The sequence below is a fragment of the Heterocephalus glaber genome, unplaced genomic scaffold, assembly GCF_053883595.1.
Source record: "Heterocephalus glaber isolate CG9 unplaced genomic scaffold, H.glaber_assembly_v1.0 deba00001788, whole genome shotgun sequence".
NCBI classification, from domain to species: domain Eukaryota; kingdom Metazoa; phylum Chordata; class Mammalia; order Rodentia; family Bathyergidae; genus Heterocephalus; species Heterocephalus glaber.
In genome coordinates this window covers 2,341,372-2,366,147 of record NW_028258471.1, presented here as the reverse complement: position 1 = coordinate 2,366,147, position 24,776 = coordinate 2,341,372, and the positions used below count along the sequence as shown (strand labels likewise).

The 24,776-nt window shown below is 40.3% G+C and overlaps 1 protein-coding gene and 1 pseudogene across 1 annotated transcript in view; one reads left to right on the top strand and one right to left on the bottom strand.

Annotated features, from left to right (window-relative positions):
* Map1b (microtubule associated protein 1B) overlaps positions 1-24,776 on the top strand; it is a 105,950-nt gene that overhangs the window by 17,225 nt on the left and 63,949 nt on the right. The gene's annotated exons all lie outside the window — the stretch shown is intronic.
* LOC106008501 (vesicle transport protein GOT1B pseudogene) lies at positions 19,998-20,496 on the bottom strand (annotated as a pseudogene).

Genomic DNA, 24,776 nt, shown 5'->3' with positions numbered 1-24,776 from the left:
GAATCAGCCAGATCAAAGCATCATAAATTGTGTTCTTCCAGCCATTTGTTCTGCAAAGCATTAATAAGTGATAAGTGGAGAAGAATTCCATGAGAAAGTAAGTTTGGAGACTGTGGCATTCTTGATCTTATTTTTATGGAAGCATAAAGTATATATGTACAAACTTTCCTAATTTTATATAATCATAAAATTTAGCCATAAAGTATATATGCATAAACTTGCCTAATTTTATTTAATCATAAAGTTTTTGTACAACATTTGGAAAGAGGTGGACTAAACTTTTGCCGAGTCCCTTCCAGGTTTTGTGTTTCATGATTCTATGAATTTTTACCAAATTGCCTCATCACTGAAGAATAGACAAGTACTTGTCCTACTTCATTTAGCTTAGAAATGGCTTTTCATTTAGGTTAAAATGTCAGTGAAAAAATTTTACTTAGAAAATCTACCTGTCCCACCTACTAGGATTATCAGTTTTAGGAGGAGATGTGTGGCCCTAATGATACTCAAGTTGATTTCCCAGTTTGGGGATTCTCGCCATTAGCTGTTCCCATCTGTGTAGACAGACCAAACAAGACAAAACTTAATCATGTTTGCCCGGTGCCAAACACCTGCATGGAAGATATTTCAAAAATCAAAGTCATGTGTTTTATATACAGTGCCAAGGGGAAATAGCTTCATTTTTTCCATTAAAACAAGAACTTGCATGTTGACATTTGGTGCGGCTTTGAAAAGCTTCAGATCAGCTACTTATTCAAAGCTCTAAAAAGAGGGGGAAAGATTGAACCTCAAGTGTTCTTAGGATTATCTGTATGTAGGTTGCATATGTTAAAAATCCCAAGTATATTGTTTGTTAAAGATAATTGAGAATGGCCTGCATTTTAATAAGCATGATCAACTATGCATATCTCATCGTGTGAACCATCAATTAGTGCAAGGTAATTTAACAAGTCAGAACACGCAGCTGTGAATGCCCTTGGGAAGCAGTGCTTAAATTATTACCGACACTGTACAACTTGCACACAGGTGATCATTATCAGAAAGTCATGATTATCCAGAAGGAAAAGTGATTTTTATGGTAATGCATCTTAGGATTGGCTGTTGGTATTTAACCTTCAAGGTGATGATTTCAATTTGTCCTGTCTCTAATTTGATCATGTTTTCTGAAAACGATTGAATTTGTGCATTAAAACCAAGATGTGGCATTACATTGTGCTTATAGCAAAACTTCCAGGGTGTTCTAAAACTTGAAAGAAATAATTTATATACAGTAACACTATCGATGACAGTATTTCTGTGGATAAAGTACAGTGTGCTAGTTAACAGAGTTACCAATCATTCCTTGTGGGGTTATTATTTTTGAAGTTTTAGAATCTAATGATGACCATTTCTTTTTTTATAAACACCTCAGATTTGTTTAGAATTAACTTCAGATTCCTAAACCAAATTCATGCATTAACTCAAGATATACTGTTATACTATTTATAGGAAACATGAATTTTACAATTCCACTATTCCTTTTCCCTCTCAAATAGAGTGAAATATTCATTCTCCTCTCTCTCTCTGTCTCAGTCTCTGTGTCTCTGTCTGTCTGTCTGTCTCTCTCTCTCTGTACTGCAGTTGAGCCCACAGCCTTCACATTAATCTACATCCCCAACTCTTTTTTTATTTTTTATTTTGAGACAGGATCTTGCTAAGTTATTAAGTTGCCCAAGCTGGGTAACTTGTGATCCTCCTGCCTCAGCCTCCCAGAGTGCTGGGATTGCAGGCATGTGTTACCACTACCAGCCAAGAGTGAAATTTTCAGTTTTTTAAAAAAGAGATATTGCACTCTTTAAGCAGATATCAACATTTATTTGAAGCACAGGCCAAGAGAGACACATTCACTTAAGAGGAAAACACATTTTGCTCCCCACTTGGAACCCACACTCAGAATAATCTCACAGAGTCTCCCTTGGATAATTCAGGATGAAAGCTATTTCCCTGTACCCCAAGGTTGTCTTGGGAGACCTCAGTGGTTATTACTCTGTGGGTCTGAGGGTGTGCTGATGCCTGGGTAGTTCTTGTACTGAAATATTACTGGGCAAACCAATTATGTTGAGGTAGCCAACAGATGGCCACATCAACGCCAACACAATTTTATTTCTATAGAGAACTCTCTGAATGTTATAAAGCTTCTGAAAAAGTCATTGCTTCTAGGTACTACAAAAGAAAACAAAGCTGCTATAGAGAAAAAGGGAGTATGGAGAGAGAGACCATAGCAATCTTTTGGTAACTTGAAAAAAATTCTCAAAGTTTGTAAGATAGGTACCAACCAATGATATTTACAATGTCCTGGCATGTATACAATAGGCATACCTCGTTACTAAGTCCCAACCATTTTTTCTTCCTACTTCCTATGTCCCTTGCCTACGAAAACATGTTTTGAATAGATAATTGTCTCCCCATTGTACCATCTCCCACCTGATAAGCTAATAAACACAAAATGGAAGTAGCAAAAGTATTTTTAAAGGGTTGCTATCTTTGCTTTAAGATTATCCAAACTATCTCTAGATCTTAGAAATAGACAAAATTATAAAGTTATGTAGCCATTTACATGCGTATATGCAGTTATGAAGATGTGCGTGTGTGGGGCGTTTCTTTGCTTTTATGTTATAGTTATATACCACAGAATGACATTTTGGTCAGTGACAGTCTGCGTACATGACGGGGTCCCATAAGAACGCAATGGAACTGAAAGTTCCTGTTGCCTGCTGACATCATGGCCATCCTAGCAGCATAATACAACACGTTGCCCATGTGTTTCCGGTGATAGCCACTGCCAATTGTGTAAAAATACTGCACATACAATTATGTGTGGTATATGATACTTGGAATGGTAATAAACAACCCTTACTGGGCTATGCATACTTTAATCTGTCATTGGGCTACATGCACTGTATTGTACTTTGAGCATTATTTTAGGGCACACTTCTTTTACTCACAAGGAAAAAGGTTCCTGTACCACAGTATCCCAAGTTGCACCAGCAGCAGCCTCACACCTCACACCTGTTTACCTCCTTTCCATCCTTTCATCTCTCATCTGTATCACTTAGAGTTTTCCCCTCTAATGTCTTCTGTTTCCCTCCTGGTTTTCTTCTCTCCATCTCTTTTTGCTTAGTGTGTTCTCCCCACTCTCCAGTCCCAGCCCTCTTTTCTTCAAACAATGTTGGTTTGGGTTATTTTAAGTTGTCTAACATGAGGTCAGTGTTTGCTTTTCAAAGAAGCATTGCATTATATATTAGTTATACTTATTAAGCTCTGTCTTATTTTTGTTTTATTTTATACATAGAATAGAGATTATTTGGAGCCTTTGGAATAACATTCCAGCATATAAATATAAGTGAAATAATTTGGCAAATTAACTCACTCCAGGGGTCATCTAGAAATATGATTCCATCAACAGATAGGAATTTCTATTGCTGGAATCTTTCAGTTAGCAAATAGATTTTCTGTGCTTGGTCAGCAGACTCATCACAAATTTGATGCTACCAAAAACGTTCCAGCTTACAAGAAAAGAAAAAAAATCAAATAAAAGCATACTTCAAATGAGAAAAATAGACGCCAAAGAGCTTCAATGAATCATAGGGGCACTTTTTTTTTTAATAGTTCAGGATTCTAACTTTCAAAATGGCTTTTCCCTAGTTGCAACCCAATCATAAGACAGAAGGAATGCAGGTCTCCTTTGCGCACACAGATATGGAGGCCTAAGGCAATGTACCTTGATAAAGAGCCTCAGGGTAATGCCAGGAACGTGGGCTTAGTAGAGTATGACTATGAATAATGAAGTCTCAGGGGCTTGAGAAACTATTCAGCTCTTAGGTTTGAAAAATAAGCTGTCTAAGAAACCTGACAATCTGTAGTCATTATTTATATAGCAAACACTTTCTTTGTTACAGATTTCCTTTAAACACTAAAGTATGGTAAAGTGTTTACTTACAAACTATCAATCACTTTCAGAGATTTGGCAAAGAGCTCTGATAAAGAGCCAGCCTCTTGAGAGTGAAGGACAAAGGACAGCACCCTTAGGGGAGAGGTAGGGGACAGAAGTCTGAGCTCTAACCCTAGTTCCACTGGTAAGTTGATGTGTGCCATTGTGGAAAATGCACTTTAGCATCTCCTTTCATATTTAGTATTCAGTGATGTAATAATTTTAACTCATGCTGAAGTCATTCAGATATATTAAAAAATAGTTTGCATGCAAAATTGATAAACATAGCTAATGTGCAAAGCCAAGATGTGTTGTTTGTGTAAAGTTCTTCAGCATTGTTAGGACACAGTAACTCCCTTGGCTGATTCAAGTATAAAATCGTGCACACGGCTATTCATTCCACCAATACATATTGTTTGTCTAATGGAATCTGGTACAGTGTCAAATACTGAGGGCAATAACAAGCAAAATAAGTGAATGACACATAGCCCCTCTACAGTCTCCTGTAGAGCTCTTGGTCAAGGTGAGGAGAGTATTTATAGAACTTTTTTTTTTTGGTACCGGGGATCGAACTCAGGTCCTTGCGCTTGTGCAGCAGGTGGCGAAACCACTGAGCTAAATCCCTGGCAAGAGAGTATTTAATCAAATAGTCACACACATCCTGTATCACAGAAGTGGGAAGTAGGGAAGAGAAGACAGTATAGTGCTATTTCATACATGTAAAAGAAGGAACTGATCCGATAAGGCAAAAAGTGGTCTTTAAAGCTGACATTTGTAAAAATTGTATTTTACGTTTCAGAGATTGGACACTGTATTTGTTCCTCTTTTAATATAACATTAGCAATTTAACCTAGTTTTATAGGGAGATTTTTTTCCTCCTGAAATTGATATAAATCAGTGTGAAGTTACAGTGACACATTTCTTAGGAAATAGAAACAATGTAATTATTTAAGAATATTATTTAATTATTTAAAAATTTTGTAGTATTTAAAAATATTTCTATAAAGGTATTAACATCCTTCTAAGGATTCTACTATTCTGCTGTGACTCAAGAATCTTTTAAAAGAGAACAATGTTGAATCTTCATTGGCCTCTTAAAACAATAGGATTAATTACAAGTTCTGGAGTGCATAAATTCCGATGATAGAGAAGGGGAGTCACCAAAATTTCTGGACATCAGGGCTGAAAGATGTAGGTTGTGACATAATTTTAGTAGAACCATCCCTTGTGTCTATGGTGTCAAAGGTTCACACATCTTCCCAATGTTGTCTTGCCTGTGTTTACTTGCAGGACACTTAACTGGTAATTGTTGAGTCTTGGTTAGGCGGTCATTTCTCACTGGGCTTTGCTTTTTTCAGGTAAGAGGTAAACCGCCTTCTTGTATTACATATCTGATCAATTTTCATTCATCATTTACCTTCGGATTAATGAAACATCCACTTGGAAGCCTCATTTCCTCCTCCCATGTTGATTAATATCTTTTGGCTGTGTTTGATGAACTCTCTAAAGTTCCAAATTTTGCTCATAGAAATACATTTTTATAGTCTGGAGGATATGCCTGAAGCAGCTTGTATATTGTTTGGAACCAATGCTGCTTATTGGAAAACAATCCTGACTTTATCATTAAATCTAATAAAGAACAGATTTTCTTGTTCCATTTATGAGGCCTTTATCTTGAAGTGGTAATAACTCACTTAGAGAGTAACTCGGAGCATTTGCTCAAATCTTGACTGATTCCTGAGTCTATCTGAAATTAAAATATGTTGTAAAGAGATGATCAGAGACTAGTCTTTTTCATTTATTTTGAAATGTTGACAGTAAAGACAAGACACTGTCCTCCCAGGCTGGGGTCCCACCCCACCATGGATGTGGGCTGAGGGGATTCACCTGAGTCTGATATGCAGGTGTTAGTTAAGAGAGAGTGACAATGCCAGCATGCAGGTGGGACAGAGACTTGCTGAGGAGTTCATACGACCTTGCCTGCTAGCGAATGCTGATCCTGGACAGCCTTCTGCCTGGACAGAGGGAGGGCCGTGAACTTCCAGTGTGGTTCTACCTTTGGGCTCAGGAAGCACTCACTGCTCTTTTCAATCTGCAGACTTTTTTCTAAAAACAGCACAGTTTTTTTCCAACTGTCTTTCACGGTTTCTCTTTCTGTTGTTCCGATTTCAACTTTAAGCAATAAGTATAATTCTTAAGGTGGAACTTGTTCTTCTTACCATTTTTCCCTTTGTTCTTGTGTTGTAGGACATTTCACATTTGCTCTGTGCATCAGAATTGGTATTCTGCACTATTTATTCTGTCCCTTACTGCCTCAGATGCAGATTTAAATTCTCCTATTGTATTTTATCTTTCCTTAAATTCTTATCCAGTCCTTTGGTGACTTCTTTTTATATCTCTGCCTATATTTCAGCTCACCCTGATTTTATTGTTCTCTGTTATTTCACAGAGATAAATAACGTCAGCCATCTTTCTAAAACACCATTTTCTCTACAAGTATATCTTATTTCCCACAGAAAGTCATTTTTCACTATTTGTTTTCCTCTAACTCAAGCCCATGCTCATTTTTCTCTTGCAGTGCAGAATCTTTTCAAAGGTCCCATTCTGGGTTCTATTTGGTATTTCCCTAGACAGGGAGATGTCTGTCTAGGGTGTGCGTTTGCCAATGGCCTACTTGGGTTTTGGTATTTTTATCCTCTCATAACTGGAACCTGGGCCTCAGGTTCAGGTGTGTACCCCATGCTGTGCCCACGGCCCAGAGTCATTCACCTGGGGTGGGGTGCTCACCTGGGAAGAGGGACTCTTGTCTTCACTGTCGCAGTTCTGCTTTTGATGGAGAATTCAATGGAACCTGCCATTCTGCACCCAAATATGATGCAACTGTGAAAGAGTATGCAGCAACATGTTCCCCTCGCCCAGCTCCTCCAAGTGCTTCTTCTACCTAACAGGTGCTTTTCCTGAGATGGCTTTTGGGGCTCGGGTTGTTTTGCAGGATAGTAGCAGTCTCCTGTGCCCCCTGCCTCTGTGGGGTTCTGAAGATGAAAGCTAGAGGCGGCGTAGAGAGAGGTAGGAAGGAGGTATCCATTTCCCTTGCAGTGTGCCATGCTTTTATGTCCTGTCCAACACGTAGAAGTAGGGGCAGGAATTAAGGAGTCCAAATCTTTCCAACCTTCTTTGAGTCCAGAAGAACTCAGAGAACTCAAGGGTAAGGGTAAGGATGGAGGCTCAGGAGCTGGAGTACCGAGGTTCAGATAAAGCTCCACCTCATGCTTATATTCCTTGTGCCTCAATTTCCTCATCTATGACCCTACCTTATGGAGGATTTATGAATGTTCAGTGGCTATAGGACATGAAAAGTGTCCCCATAAATGTTACTTCTTAATAATTACTTTTTTCCTGAAGTGGAATGTGTGTTTAAAATGTGCATTTTAATTGCTGTTGGAGCAGTTCTTCCTATCTGAGCACCACAGCCTCTCCTGTTTTAGCATATAGTTATCGATTTACTATAAATCACCGTGGTTGGTCCATCCTGGTTTTGTGTATTTTCATTAATTTTTGAAAAATTCATAAATTTGGGCAAGGATATATTAGGCTCTTCTGTTCTGCCACTAGGTTAAACCATCAGCTTACTTAATTCTGTCTGACTTAAAGTAATCATTACACGACGTAATCTTCATTTGTGAAAATTTGTTATGCTTATAGAATATACCATTTTGCCATCTTTGATATACGTCATCATTTTAAAAGAGAATTATGAATGTCATTTATACAAAAAAAAGTCCTCTGTTCAGGCTGATTGGTTCCATGATAAATAGTATACCATTTTTTTTTTTTTTTTTTTTTTTTGCGGAACCACTGAGCTAAATCCCCAGCCCTAGTATACCATTCTTATTCTAAGTAATGTGCAGATATTTTGTACTGTAAACCAATAAATAGTTTGCCAAATGTTATCCCATTTTTTTAGATTTTCAGGTAGAAGTTCTTTTTTAAAAAAGAATATCTGGCACCTGCCTCGGAAGCGCAGGGTCCCGAGTTTGATCCCCGATGCCAAAATAAATAAATAAAAGAGAATATCTTCCTTGATGATATCTATCTTGCTTTTAATCATTTATTCAAAGAAATGAATAAGAAATGTTAGGAAAGCTGGAAATGCTGGTTTATCCTGACTATTAAAATGATCTGGACCATTTTCACTCTATAAAATCTACAATATTACTCAACAGTAATTGATCCAGGCTTACAGTTTTTTTATAGCATTATCAGTTCTCTGTATGTAAAGTTCCCTAGAGCCAAATGTGTTCATTTCTCTGTCTAATCAGGACCTTCCACATTCCGGACATTTACATCCCTCTCTTCTTTATGGTGTTGTAGAAATTCCCTTCCTGCAACCTCCAGCTCCCACCTAAAGAAGCACCACGTATTCCTCCTTATTGTCACTGTAGGAAAACCTAATGAATCACAGCTTTCTTTTTTAACTTTAGTTTTTATGTTTTTATGAGTGCGTTTTGTCTGTGTACATGTTGTCTTTTGTGACAACACAGTGTGATTTAGTTGAATGAGCAAATGCAGTTTTACTTAAATAGTCAGTCAGGGATGCAAGTTTGCAGCTGAAAATCAAACCTGAATCCCTAGCCAACACAGTCCTTTGATTTCTGCTCCTTTTAGTATTGTCCCAGCAGGACTCCACCACTGCCTCAGTGAGTCTCATTGTATTCTTCAGGGAGGCTCAGGGGGAAGGGCTCCCCCACACCTCTCAGCCATCTCCCTTACCCTGCATGCTGAGCCCTGTAATTACACTAGACACTACATTTGTCCTCAGCTTCTGTGGAATGATGTCATTGCATGTCAAACAGGGGATTAGCATGAGGAAAGAAGCCCTCCTGACATTTTCGTTTTCATTGAGAAGAATTTTGGTTTTGCTTCATTTTGTTAACAGGAACTGTTGTCTTCATAGAAATTTTTAAAAAGAAAAAAACAAGTAAAACTTGGAAATGTGGGTGTAGACATGTGGTGGCTGCATGAATGGAGATGTGCTGCGTAGAGCCCCTCTCTCAATTAGTGCAAGTGCCTAGGACACAAAGCACGCCTGGGAAATCTTTTTCTTACAAAGGCAGAATATCATTCTTCTAAAGGCCACAATGGCCCCGGCCCTGCTACAGAAAATGCTCCTGAAAAATGAAGGCCGAGACCAGGCCACTGCTGGTAGAAAGGGAGCACTGGCGGCGGGCGGCTGGTCCCAGGAGGCCTCTGAAATGTTCCACTTTTTCCTGATGGCATTGATGGAGTGCATCTTCGAGTCTCATTAGTTACTTTTCAGGGTACGGCTCTTAGTTCCCTTCTCATATGAAAAAAATCAATCAGGGACTGAGGTGGAAGCCTGGTGTCACAGATGCTTTGAGCCCAGAGCTGAGTTTATCAATCATTTCCATCTCTTCCACAAACATAAGCATCCTGCCTGTGCAGGGGCTGCCATCCCTGGAGTTCACATGGCACCAGGACCTCCCCACATTCAAAGTTGCTTCCCAGCCGGGATTTTGACTTTGGATGACAAGGCTTTATTTGTAAATATGCTCTTAATATGCAACTTTGAGAATAAAATAGAAACCTGTTTTATAAAATAGAAACCTGTTTTTTAAAATGTAAAATGAAGTGTGATGCACTGTATACAATTTAATATATATTTTTAGGATTTTGTTATTTAAGAGAATAGAATGTAATGGTACTTTTACAAAAGAGAGAAAAATGTTATTTTTACTGTCTGGAGAAAATAACTATTCTCATTGTTGTAGAAAAAAAAATAAACATAAGCAGAAAACCACTGGACTTGGACTTGGGGAAGGGGACTTGTGTTCTCTTTGGAGCGATCTAACCATAACTCTGAGTCAGAAAACATGGGTTCACAACACTGCCATCCCTATAATAAAACCGCTTTCTACATCCTTCCAGATCTGACTTCTGATAGTTTGTTTTGTTAAACAAATTTCTATCTATGTTCATACTTTTTTCTTCTATTATCTTTATCCAGTTTTAGGATTAGTACAATGTTGATTTCCTAAAATGAGGGGAGAAGTGTTCCTTCTTTTTTCTGCTTTAATTGTTTGATATAATTTATCAGTTAAAATGTTTATGAGCCTGCTGTTGTCATATAGGTAGGCTTTCAAGCTAGGAATATACTTTCTTTAATAGGTGCTATTCAAATTTATATTTCCTCCAGAGTTAGTTTCATTAATTTATCTTCCAAGGTACTTCTTAGAAGTTGTCAAATTTATTTCAAAAAAGATTTTTGTAATATGCTTTCTATATCCTTTTAAAGTCTGTAAAATCTGTGTTAATGTCTCCTAGATCTTGATATTGTAATTTTAAAAATGTATAATTGATATTGTGTAATAAGAAAAGATCTAAAGGTACAGGGGAAGTGGGAGGGGTAGGGGAAAGGACAGAAGGGAAAAGAAAAAATATGAGAAAAAGAAAAAAATGGAAACAAAGTCTTTGCAAATAGGGAAGGGTGGAGGGGGTGAAGGGAGGGCAGGGGAATGGGGGAAAAAATAAGAACCAAGATACTCATGTAAAGGTACAAGATCCCAATGATGAATGTAACTGTATTTTATACCGAAAATGTACCAATAAACTTAATGGGAGAAAAAAAGGAAAGAAAACATGGGTTCAAATATCAGTTCTGGCTTTTACTTATCTGTGTGACTTTGGGTAATATACCTAGTGGTTGTGAGCCTGTTTGTTCAGCTGTTTAGTGGAGTTCACTAGCAGGACTTACATCTCATTGGGCTGTATGTGGCACCCATCAGCAGTGAATTTCCACCTCCAAAAATCATTTCCTTTCAGAAAACAGGCTAGTGTTCAGGTATGAGCCTATTGTGGTAACGATGGAAGGCCCTTTTTTCCTTCTTCTTCCCTCATTTCTGAGGGTGTTTTTGCAGAATTGGGTAAGGGAACTGACTCTGGCCTGTTCCTTGTCTGTGGAGGGGACCTAGGCGCTATGAGATTGAGGGCCAGCTGGATTAGAGGCTTTGAAATGTCAGCCGTTTTTAATTTTCACAAAACATTAGAAATAAAGGGTCCCCAATGATTTTTCTTGGTAGGTTTTACAAGGCCCTATAATGTTTCTCAGTTTCTGTATTTGGACACTAAAATTTTCTTAATATTTAGTGCCTGTGTATAGGGGAAATAGTATAACTCCAAAACTGCTAGATGTGAGATACACCAAGTTCATGTTCCCCCAAATTGAAGAATGAATTCTAAGGAACAGTGGAGCCTAAGAGTAGGAAAAATCTATTGAGAGAGAGAGCTCCTGAGAGACAGGAAGGGACCTGAAAGTGGGTTGCCAATGTGCCCACTTCTCAAAGGAAGTTTTATAGAATAAAATCATGGGGTGGGTACCAAATTACAAAGTGGGTACAACATGGGTCAAAACTGATCAACCAATAATATGAGAAGTATAGCCACTTAGGTAATATTGGTCCAGTGGGGGAAGCAGGTCACGTAGCAAGTGTACATTGAAAGAGCAAAGACCTTTTTAGGAAGGGATGAATCAGGAGGTCCTGGTCACCCACCTGGGTGACTGATGTATATCTAGATTTTATTGGTTCAGGTAATACCACTTATCTTATCCCTTGGGGAGGCATGTAGGCCTGGTCATTCCGTCTTTATCTTGAGGCCTGGCCTTCAACGGATGTGCCTCCAGCCATAGTTGTAATGTGTTTTCATCCTCTGCACTGACTTCCTCAAGGGCCTAGCCTTGTCTGACTGCCTATAATATTTCTACCTAACTTAATTGCCTATATTTGGGTCTGAGTTGTCCTGTTAGGAAAGATAAGTCCATCTAAATCAGGCCCTCTTGCCCGGGTGATAGGTAATTTTGTATCCACCTTGCCCTGAGACCTTTCTGTTTCCATGCTTGTGCTTGGAATAGCAGCCAGTGAGTCCTTGCTCTTTCTTCATCTGACTTTGCAGATCTGGTTATCTAGCTGAATGATATTTTAGGAATAAAATTCTGAATCACATTGGGTTTCAAGATGTGGTGCTACCTACCGACTTTGATTGAAAGGCTTCAATTACAATTCTGCCAGGTCATTGTAGTCGGTTAGGTTGGAAGGATCCCGGGATATGCCTGGGGCTGAATTTTGCTAGCCAGGACCAGATCACCTGAGTCACCTACCCTGTTGCCCTTGTGTGGAAGGATGAGAAGGGAGAAGGTGCTTCCCTGTGCTGAGCTGCTGCCAGCTGCCTGAGGAGCCAGGGACTGCGCTGAACATACTATAGACATGGACTGTCACTTGAGTTTCTTCTGAACTTACCGAATAGTGCCATCGTTTTCTGCACTCTTCCCTGTGGTGCTCCTTGGATTATTTGAAATACAGGGCAGCTGTCTTACGCCAAGTGATCTGAAAGTACGTGCAATCCACAGGTAGGCCCTTATATTTACCTTCAGAAGCTGAAGTTCTTGTCTAAAACTAGCCAGATGCTCTCTGCCTGATGGCTGAAGGGTCAGTTGGGTAATCTTCACAATGCCTCAGTCATGTCCCCTCCAACCTAGCATGGTGCTGTCATCCAAGGCTTGACTTTATTTGTGGATTTGGTTCTTTGGGATCGTTTAAAATCTGTCTCCCCTCCCCCAAGACTTTCTCCTCTAGATGGTAGGGAAAGGGAGGCATCCTCTGTTACTTTTCATAATCATTTTACTCTTCCCCTCTGTCAGATCCCACCCCAAATTGGACCTGGTTTCAAATTTGTTCCCTTCACTCAGTTGTTGGCCAGCTGCTTCCTTCCCCTCTAATTAGGGTATGTCCTCAAGTAGTTTTGCATCTTCCTCTAATTAAAAACTACAAATTTGCAAATATTGTTCACTGAGCTGAAGCCAACCTATAGGAAAAATTTATGCATTTGGTCATTTTGGTTGTAGAGATATCCAGATTTTTACATCTTCTTCCATCCAAAGGATCAAATGCCCATCACTGTTACTTAGGGCAGTGTTTATGGCATCAAATTGGCTGGGTTATTGGGGTTGTTTGCATTTTGTTTACATCAGAGCTGTCAGAAGCAGAGTAATAATTGTCAGTACCAAAAAATCAGTTTAGTGCATTCATAATGATGGCTTCTAATAAATAAAGCAGCTTTTCCATTTTCATCTTCCTTGAGATATCAGAGCACTTGATGATAAACCTTGTATTTTGACTGTTGACCTCATATATATATATAGATGGATAGATAGATAGATAGATAGTTGAAATCAATGCACTGTTGACCCTGTTGCTGTAGTTAATTGATCATCTTCTTTGCCCTAGTTTCTGTTTAACCTTTGAGCATATTGTTTTTCCAACATTAGTTTCCAAAGGGGTTTATAAACAATAAACATGATCCATAACTTGTTTTCTGTAGGTCAAAAATTAAATCATGTTTTTGGGTGAAACTACATGAAACCTTTATGATCTTTAACTGGTAAGACCCATCTTCATTTAGAATTAAATGGTAGCAGATTCCTCTAAAATACCTGGGCAAATCAAGCAACTGTTGATTTTAAATGATCTGTATGGGAGATGTCCCTTTCAAAACATCTTTTGTAAAAATGAATAATAAGACCACCTCTATGCATTTATCTGATTATTAAATTTGGATTTTCAATTACAGTGATTCTTTAAAACAAGGCATACATACCTTTGTCCAAACTTGGCACCAGAAGTGGCTTTGAGATGACTCAAAACTAAACTTTGCAGTTTCTTAACATCTAATACAAGTCACAGCTTTTTCTTTTTTCCATTTAGGTGGAGAAGTAACCTTAAAATATTTAAATGTGGTAAAAAATTCCTAGCATAGTATTTGTGTGTGTGAAATGTCATAAATAGCTTCAATCAACTGTTCATCCTTTGTTTCCAATATTTAAAAAGGGATAATTGGCCTAGAAAAAGCCTTAATATACACCCTACTTTAGAAACACGAAGAATTACCAACTATTCTGTTTTACCAGCAGGTGGCGTGACTTATTGCAATGCTGGTGACTGTTTAAAAACCAATACATCTTACTATGTTTAAGTAGTTGTACAATTAAAGTGATTCCTGAAGTCTTTGCCCCAAGTTTAACAGTCAAAAGCTTAATATCCTTAGTATATAAAGAGCTTTTACAAATAAATAAGTACAACCTTAACATTTCAGTAGAAATTGGGTATAGGATATGAACATTCAATTTATACATGTATAGGAGGTGAGTAGAGAGAAAGACACACACAAACTAGCCAATAAACATGAAAAATACAGTATCTCTCTAAGGAAGGTGAGTGAATACTAGAAGATACAGATTTTTACCTGTAAATCGCAAGGCTTTAAAAATGCCACTACTCATCACTGGCAAGATAGGCACCTTCATATTCTGCTATTTGGCTATAAACAATCTTTCCAGAATGGAATTTTTCAATATGTATCAAGAGCTTGCACATATTAACTCAATAATACACTACCAGGAATTTATTCTATAGAATAAGCAGAAATATGCACAAAAAATTATGTAAGAAATGCTTACTCCCACATTTTTATGTGTAAAAAACTAGGGAAAAAAACATAAGGTTCTCAACAATAGTGAGTGGTATAATTACTATTGATTAATCAATAGGATGCAATATAAGTCATATATTACCGGAATCTTTGGTGATATGCTATATATATTGACTGAGAAATGGTGAGGTTCATGAGAGGATTTAATACTAAAAGAATTGTTGTGTGTTTATAGACAAAACACCCTCAAATTTAAATATGGGTTACCACATTAATTTTTATCCATATCTTTTTTTGTGCTTTTTATATTTTGTGTATATATTATTTACAACCAGGAAAAAGTATAAGCATTTTAAAAAGTGATAAGCCTAGCATTTGAGATATGAATCACTATTGCATTTGTATTTCTCATGGAAATCAGATTCAGTAGTAAGTTCTATGTCTGGGGAAAATAGAGCTCATTTGAGTCAGAGTTTGGAAAGCTCTTATGAATACTAACCTCAGAAACCTCAAACTAGTATGTAGTGGAATAATAACATAGCACAAAAAGCCACAGATGTCAGTCTGAGTGAGGGAGGTTAGAGTAGTTATATAAAACAGTCATGAGAGGGAAAAAATGCACTCATTTCAGATCCCCAGCTGGGAACCTTGGGGTCAGTGGGTGGCTCCATATTGACTCTGTGGCAAAGCCTATCGTTTTGGGCCTGGACCTGGAAACCTGGGTTCCTCTTCTGGCTGCTCTGCAGTTTTATGTTGTTTTTCATACCAGGGTCTGAGCTCAGGACCTTGTGCTTGCAAGGTAGGCTTGGCGCCACTGAACTAAATCCCCAGCCTCCTCTGCAATTTTATTTTTTCTTAGCCTTGGGCAAGTGACCAGGCTCGCTGAACTCTTGAGTTTTCTTCCAGTGCTGGATTCTATTCCTTTGTGGGTTTGGCATCCTAATACAGCTTTCTGGCCCCATAAGGTGAGCTGTGAGCCTGGGAGTGTCTGGCCAGAGCTGAGGCAGATGGAGGCCCTTCCAATCACACCCTTGGACCCAATGTGTCTGAAGTCGTCTGGCCCCCAGTTATTTCTGAGTAATAAATCACCATGACATAAATACCTGGAAAAGGTTACAGTTGAGGGTAACAAAGGCAGTTTAATTCTCGGGGATTACAAAATGAAAGCAGAGATAAGTCACAATATGAGCAAACCTGGTATAGGTCTTAACAATGAAAAAATGAAAAATTAAGAAATATTATGTACATGTGCCCCCCCAGAATATAATCATTATGTACTACAAACATTTATTTTAAAAAATTTTAATTAAAGTTTGTAGTTATCATCAGGCTAATTTTTATCCTATCAGTGGTAGGTAAAATTGAGACTTCAGGGGCCTCATTTATACCTGGTCTCCCTCTGCAGTTCAGAGGATTTTATTATTCAACCTTACAGACTAACTTATATTCAGAGATGTGTTCTATAGGGCTTTTATAGTGGCCACTATATAGAAAATACATGGTTAGGGGCCAGGGATTTAGCTCAGTGGTTCTGGCACCTGCCTTGCAAGTGCAAGGTCCCGAGTTCGATCCCTGGTACCAAAAAAAAAAGAAAAGAAAAAGAAAATACATGGTGACCCATGCTTCTGTGTAAAATTGAAACAAAAGTTTTACAAAATAGTATCTATCCTCACTGTCTGCAGTGCATTGTGACATCTTGTAGTCTACTTTATCCTATTAGAGATAATTGTTTTGACTCATCAGTTTGACTTCATGCTATGCTCTCATTTTAAAGAACAGTGGTTTAGAGCTTTTTAAGAGAGACCCAGTATAGGGCTGGGGATTTAGCTTGGTGGCACCACACCTAACTCACAAGTGCAAGGTCCTGAGTTCCATCCCCAGTACTGAGAGAAAAAAAAAGGGCCCAGTATAAAGAGAACAACTACTGCACATCCCTGAAACTATAAAATATCATTGACAAATTTCTTTGCAGAGAAACATAAATGGAAAATAGATTATTTGTTCAGCTCATTGTGATAGAAACGAAGACAAAAGTAACCTGTTAAAAGAGGAGCTGCAAGGTGCTAGGGGTGTAGTTCTGTAATAGAGCCCAGGCATGGTGCTCTGGGATTGATCCCCCAGCACCACACAAACACATACACACGATGTGTACATGTCCAGTAAGTTCAAGTAAGAACAAGTCTCTGAAGAGTTTCCTAATTTTACTTATGGAAATTATCATATTTTACCTGTGCAGGTGAATGGAAAAAATGAACAAGCCAAGCTGTCCACGATCCTGGTTTTGCTCCCGGTGTCCATCTTGGACTTTTCCCTCTTTGCATCAGCACCAGTCTCAGAGTCTAGGTCTGTGTGAACTGAAAGGACCATGCAATAAGGGAACTCCCAGCAGCACCTCAGATAAGAGATGGGTGCACTGTTCACTTCCTGCATTGTTTCTGGGCCACTCAGTGACTGCAGGTGCCCATGTCCTATGACTTTTTTTTTTGGTATGGAGGGTTGAACCCAGTGCCTTTGCACTGAGCTGGATTCCCAGCCTCCCTCCCTTTTTTAATTCTTTAATTTTGAGACTGGGTCTTGCTAAGTTGCTTAGGTTGGGCTCAAACTTGGAATCACCCTGCCTCCCAGAGTGCTGAGATTATAGATGTGTGCCACTTGTGCCTGTCTATGTTCTGAAGACTTTGTGTGCTTTTTCTGGTATCTCTTTCCTATACTTTTTTTCTCTGCTGCCCTGCTGCTGCTTTTCTGTTCTCTCTGTTTCCCCTCTGTCTGTGCAGTGTGAGTGGCAGTGGCCTCGTGGTCCCCTCTTGGCCTTTGATTTCTTTAGCAGGTTTTTAATGGCCTTTGATGTCCAGTTAGATATCAGTGAAAGGACCTGAATTCAGAGCCTTTTCCTGCACATTTTCCTGTTAGACCTGAACCCACTGCCCCAGGGCCAGGAGGCAGGGTGCCCTTTCCCGCTGCTGGAGGGCTCTGAGAGGCTGGACCTTGTCCTATGTGGGCCACCTGCTCAGCCCTGTGTTACACAACATAGAAAGCTTGGCAGTGCCCCAGAATGACCTTTTGCATTGAGCCCAAGAAAAAGCACATAGGCCCAGTCTGTCTGGAAATGCCTTATATGGAGAGGTTCTGGGTCTATTTTATGTTTGGTTTGTAAGAGGATCATAGTTTTGAAAAAAAAGAAAAGCCTAAGGCAATAATATCATGTTACTAAGAGGCTTGGTTAAAGAAAACGCTCCTTGGAATCTTTTCCATGAATCGTCCCACCCTGCCTCGCTGACTGTGGGGCTGCAGTAGACCCACCTCTGCCATCTTGTCTTGTGCCTACATCTTGTGCTGTTGCACCGAGGGCCCCTCACTGGGCAGACACTGTCCACTTCTCCCTGCACTGCTCTGCAGAGAGGCTTCAAGGCTGGAAGGCCCTGCCACATGTTCGTGCAGATTGGTGGTTTTCATTATTCCTGGAAGTCAGTCCCCAGCCCTAAATCCTCAGATGTTGACAGGATAAAGCAAAGAAGACCTGCGGAGCCGCCCTTCCTCGCCTTGGTGCCCAGCCTGACTGGCAGCAGGAGCCGGTGGCAGCAGCGAGTGCCAGGCTTGAGGACCAGACCACCCTTGCTGCCCACCCTGTGGCCCTCCCACCTCTCAAAGGTGACAGGTTGGGCAGAGGGTGAATCAGAACTTATTTAAAGCCTTGTGAACAAAGTGATTGACGGTCCCTCTGTGTAGGGCTGAGTTCTGTGCTCACTGAGCCGGCAGGATTGTGGTGTGGACGTAGTGGGATTGGGCCTCCATGTCCTCCTCCTTTACCCCAAGCAGGAGGAGCTGCTCTCTGCGAAACTGCCCTGCTGCTTAACACAATGATAACATGACACCTCCTCCATCATGAGGAAAGAGGCAGAGAAACTAGCAAGGCCAAGACATGGGAGCTCTTCAGGAAGTAATTATGTAGAAACAAATATAAAGTCAAACCTTGAAAAGATAATTTTAAGAAACTTCAGAGCTATGTGTGTTGGGAAGATTTAGGACTAAGAAAAGTGATCTGAAATACCAAAAAAAAAAGATTTCTTAGGGGGGAAAAGTGTTCTCCACTGGAACAAGAGAAAGTCCCTAGCATAAATTTCAACAACAGATAAATTAGGCATCATGGCACTAGGGAGGCTGAGGCAGGAGGATCTCAAGTTAGAAGCCATCTTGGTCAGGGGCTGGGGATTTAGCTCAATGGTGCCTCTGCCTGCCTCTCAAGTGCAAGGTCCCCAGTTCAATCCCTGTCACCAAAAACAAAAAAACAAAAAACACATCTTGGTCTGCTTGGCAAGTTCAAGGCCAGTCTGGCCTAAATAGCAAGCCCCTTTGTCAAAAAACAAAACAAAAAATGTAAATTGAGTTTAGTACAAATGCAGAAGAATCAAAGAGTGAAATAGAATAGGCCTGTTATTGATCATTTTTATGTGAACTATAGTTCATATTTATTTTTTAAGAAACCATAGGCAATTTAAATATGGTAAAATAATGTTAGCAGATATTTTCTCCATTAACTCAAGGACAAGAGCGATCATGGGAAGCATGTATCACCATTCTGATTTTTGTGTGTTACGAAAAAGTTGAAAATACAGGAAAGCTTGTTAAGTGAACAGCCCTTAAACAACCGTTATAGGTTTAGCTTTTTAACATGTTGTATGTCTTAAATATTGCCAAAAGTTAATTTATAAAAAATAAACCACTGCTGAATTAAAAAAAAAGAAAAAGAAAAACAACATCATGATGGAAAAAACCCATTTGGTGTGCATCATTTAGTATCTTTAATAAAAGACTATTCAAAGAAACAGGCTATGTAACAGATGACTTCCTGGTCAAGAATGCTTTCTGCTAAATGCTTACATGTAATGAACAATACAAACAGGTGTGTAGATTGGACTTAAAGAAGTATGAGTGTTTTTAGAGTATGTCACTGACCAAAATTGCTTCATCAGCTGGAATTTAGAAACTAAAAGTTAGTGAAGGATGACTTAGAATGTCTAGTTCAGATTTTCACTTGGCTTTAAAATATTAAGTTTCAGAAGAACCATGAAAATTTGATTTTAATCATTTTTACCAAAAAAAGTGATCCAAAACATGAAAACGGGCTTTCTTTGGGTTGAATACATCAAAATGACATAGTCCCTTCCAGTTCACATATCACTCTCTGAGACACAGTGCAACTGGAAATGTTTTTGCCATCACAGTGGATATTTGTAAAAGCCAATGCTTAGGGATGCTCCTGAACCTTAAAAATAAAAAGAAGTAACAGGCACAGAGTTTTCTAAGGATGGCTGTGTTTCACACACTGCGGAAAGATAAGGAAAACAGCCTTCTAGAGTTTCAATCCGCATTGTAAAATGGATTTCATCTCCCTCAGTTTGCTTGCTGACTTCTTAGACCACTTGACCAGAAGCCTGTTTTCACTGGTTCTTTGCTAACTGCTGTTGGTACTTTGCAGGCTACACATTTAAACTTCTGTAAAGAACACTGCAAGTTCTTTCATGTAATTTAAGTTTGTGCTGAATATTTTTCAAAGGATTTTATAAATAATACAATATTTTAAATGAGTCTTCAGATTCACTTGTTGTTATATTGTTGCTTTCTCCAACTTTATCTACAAATGATCTGATTCCAGGTAAATTTAAGAGGGATCCAAGGACTGGCACTCTTCTAATAAAGCCAGCATCCACAGGAAAGAAGCCCCTGAACAAGAGAAAGAATCCATACATTTTGAAGATCATGCCTGTCAAAGGCCAACCAATAAGGACTACAAATACACCACCCAAGAAAAATCCTGTAGCTTTCATTTTATGTTTTTGGAAAAAGAATCTGAATGTTCTTTCTAAACCAATTACAAAAGCCAAGCCAGCCACAAATAAAACATTTCCAATAGCCAGTAGTGCTTTGTCAAAAAAGAGAATCATTCCAAAGAACAGGAAAAACACTCCAAATCCTGTTAATCCCATTCCAGTTTTCTGGGTATCTGTTAAGGAGATCATGGTTGCAGCGGTGAGACCAGCATCAGTGGCACCTCTGAACGCCCAGGGTGGGAAGCTGAATGGAGAGAAATGAAGCCAGGATGCAGCCCAGGAGAGCCGCCACGTCTTCCAGTGTAGTTCATATTTAAACATCCTTAGCTGTGAGGTGTTTATCTTTTATTTCTTAATAGATGAGAGAAGGGCTGGGGCATAGAGTTTATGATTTGAGGACAAGATGAAATTATTTTAAATCCAATTTCAGAAATAAGATTTTTCAGGCTGGGGATTTAGCTCAGTGGTTCTGCTGCCTGCCTAGCAAGCGCAAGGTCCTGAGTTCGATCCCTGGTACCAAAAAAAAAAAAAGAGTTTTCTGGTAGTTTTGTGAAATCCACAGTGAAAAGTTGGATTGCTGAGCTGTTGATAATACAGTGGTGCCTCGGTTCATGAATTCAATTTTCTCCACAATTCTGATCACAAACAGAACTAGACAAGAACAGAATCAAATTTCCCCATAAGCTCAACATGGAACCTAATGATTGAATTTGATTCGGTTCTCGTCCAACTTGGTTTGCAACCAGAATCATGGAAAGAAACAAATTTGTGAACCATGGTACCCCTGGATTAATTCTAATAAATGATTCTTATTTCTGTGACATTCTTAAGAGGGGGGAATGTTGTGTTACCCGCATATGTATGCAGCTGCAATAGAAAGACAAGTATTGGGGCCGGGGATTTAGCTCAGTGGCACCATGCCTGCCTCGCAAGTGCAAGGTCCTGAGTTCGATCCCCAGTACCAAAAAAAGAAAGACAAGTATTGACCAAGTGTAGAAAAATCTTTGGATGTACCATAGATGATCTATATGGTATGGTCAGGATGCTCAGAAAGAAAAATGTGCGGTGTTAGTCCTGACAGTTCAGAAACAGAAGAGCTCACTGCTGTGTTGGGATGCTGAGTACGAAGGAGACTATTTTTTGCAATCCAAAGGCAACCAGTACCTTTCCCTTCCAGGCTGTAGGGGAGGCAGGTCAGTGAGGCCCTGTTTGAACACCTGGGACAGCATTCAGCCCTTTATCCATGAGTGCAAGGTTGGCCTTATGAGCACCACCACCCCAATTCGATTCCGCTGTCTTTTTGGAGAGGACCTGCTGGTTTTGTAACCGGACAAAACAGTCTCAGCTATGATTTTTTAAATTCTTATGTCTTTTATAGGACACGGCCCTCTTGGTTTTTTCCCTTGGTATCATGTTGTCCAGAGTATCCTGCATTGGACGTGTTTGTTTCTGTTTCCTAGAGGTGTCTAACACAGCGTCACAAACTGAGGCTTTTAGCAGCAGAAATGCCTCTTGTCAGAGTTGCAGAGACCAGAATTCTGAAAGCAAGGTGTCAGCAAGCGTGGTGCCCTTTGGGAGCGCTGAGAGAGGATCTGGTCCCTGCCTCTTTCCATGAGCCAGGTGGCTGCAGCTGTCCTGGCATCCCTCAGGCTGTGGAGCTGTCATTCTGAACCTTCCTCTGATGTCGCGTGGCACAGTCTCCCGTGTGTCCACCTGTTTTCTCAGAAGGACACTCGCCATTGCATTAGGGCTTGCCCTAATCCTATATGACTTCATTTTAACCAATCACAGCTATAAAGGCCCTATTTCCAAGCCGGGGTGATAGTGCCCACCTATAATCCCCATACTCAGGAGGCTGAGGCGCAGTAGTCTTGAGTTCGAAGCCAACCTGGATCACATAGTGAGTTTGAGCTCTGTTTCTAAATGAGGTCACATTGTGAGGGTCCAAGTGGATGTGAATTTTGGGAGAACACTGTTGAATTCAATTTCCTTCTGTTTTGTTCTCTTGAATTTGCTGTAGATAGCCAAATCAGTACTAATCTTCCTAGATCTCCTAACTAAAGGAGAAAAGAGAAGAGGGACTGGTCCTTAGTGATAAACCTGAGTACCTGGCTTCAAGTCCTGGAGCTCTGAGTGTTTTGACTTAGTGCCCCACCTCCTCTTTTTTGTTTGTTTGTTTTTTCTAAATTTTAAGCTGAATTTCTTACAGCTGAGACTGCTGGATTAAAGAACTTCTGACATACACAGTGTTATGTGTGTGTTATGCTTTCTTGGGTCTTTCAGACCCAGTGTTTCTGAGTGCTGGGAAAAAGGGACGCGTGATGCTTCTGAGGGGTAGACCGGGCGGAGGAACAGTGGGAGAAGAGGGTGTGTGGGAGAGGTTCTAGAATAAACTCCTTCTTAGGGCTGGGACACAGACCCCGCTTTTCTCTGGGCCATCTGAGTTGCAGGAGACTGTGGCCGCCTGTGCGAAGACTCTGGAGGGCCCGTCTCTGCCTATCTCGGGTGCCGCCTGTGAATTACACTCTGTTTTGGTGAAAGTGACGCTCTGTCCAGCTGTGGGGGATGCTGCCTGGCACAGTCGCTCTTCTCCGTTCAGTTTGCTAGTATTTTTGAGACCTACCTTTGTGCAGACTCATCCCCCGACTGTTGAAAGGCAGGCGTTGGCCTCCAGTGAAAGGGATAGAGAGAGAGCCCAGTTGGGAAGTGCTGTCCAACTCAATCTGAAATTATAGAAAGATCCTCTTGGGGATTTGGGATCTCTTGTATCAACCCTTGTATTTCTCTGCGAAAGAAAATACTAAATCTTAGAGGAACACACACAAAAAAAGAGAACGCTGTTAAACACAGAGTGATTTTAATCTTTGGCAGCAGCCTACATACTTTAAGCAAAAAATTCCAAGTCCTGTTCCCATTGTCATGCACCTGTCATGACGGCTGAATGAGTTTTTTCTGTCTTGATGGATGGGGGTCTTAAAAGCTTGCTCTTTTTCATTAGCAGAGTGCCAATGCGAATGCTTTGTCATTCTGATGGAGTATAATGCACAAATCAGTGTAATTATTCAGTGTTTGGTAATCGGCGAGATTGTGAAGGGGAATGTTGCACAACTCAGAAGTGGCCTAATTCCACCTGACAGTGTTCCATTTAGGCTCTTACCATCTCCTCCAAGAAGCCAGGGAGGCTGGTGGATTTCCTGAAGGCCCAGGGCAGTGATGCTGGGACATTGAGTTGTCCTAAATCACTCGCTAATTATGGGATGCCCAGTGGTCCCATAGAGGGTCTTGCTCTCGATTTTACATTCTGTTCATCCCAGTTGTCTGAGAAATGTCAATTATATATTATGCACGAAGCAGGGTGGATTGTTCCACATGGCTCCAGTAATGAACTCCCGGCCAAATCCATTAGATTCCATGCAGGAGTCAAGTAGACATCGGAGAGAGGGGCAAGGGAGGGACTCATTGGGAGTGATGTTGAAAAAGCTACCCAACTTAAACTCACTCTTCTTTTGTAAGAGTCTCTGTTACAAGAAAGTAATCTGTTCACTTGAGCTGTTTTAGGAGACTTTGTGCTCTCAGTTGCAAGGAAGGAGACTGAATTTTTCATTAGCTCATTTAAATCAATTTATTTCAGCCCAGCTTAACACGGGAGTGGAGGATCTGCGAAGTGCCTCGGGGCTAAGTCCCACTCTCCCCCCAGCTCATCTAATTTGGACTGGGGGGCTTTTTTTTTCATTGAACCTAAAAATATCTTCAGGCAGGCCACTTTTCCAGGGTAAATCATATTGTAGAGAAGAGGCCTTGTCCTAGAGCGAGTTGTTGGCCTTTCCTTGGTTAAAGCCAGCTTCCCCGATCTTCAGTCACAATGAGAGCTGGTAATAAGCAAAGCTAACCTTTACTGAATACTCACCATGCCACGTGTAGCTAATGTAATCGCCACAGTGTCCCAAGGGGGAGGTACCATGATTTCTACCTGTTTAAGCACGAGTGGTGCACAGAGTGATTAGGAAGCAAACCCAAGGTCACACAGTCACACTGACTTGCAAAGATGGGGCTCAGGCCCTGGCAATCTTGCTCCAGAGCCCCCCCCCCCCGCCCCGCCGCTTAATTTGGAGGACCTGGTACATCTGATGTCAGGCATAGGAAATACTTGCTTTAGAATGCAGCATCAGCCCTTTTCTGGCCCACCAAAACCCTTCTTCAAAGCAGACCCTCAGTGGCAGTGGGATGTGTGAGAGGATACGCTCTTTCATGCTGATGGGAGGATACATTTTATTAAAATCTTTAAACAAACAAACCCTAGAACAAAACTGCCACCCTTATTCTCTGTGAAGCTGTACCAGGAAAGTTGGCTTGGTGACTGGGTGGACACCTGGGAGAACACTTATGCACCATCCCCTGTGCTGGGGCTCTCTGTGTGCCCTAGGGAACATGACGGACTGGGTGAGTCCTGTTCAGTGGTTACGAAAAGGGAGGAGCTGGGT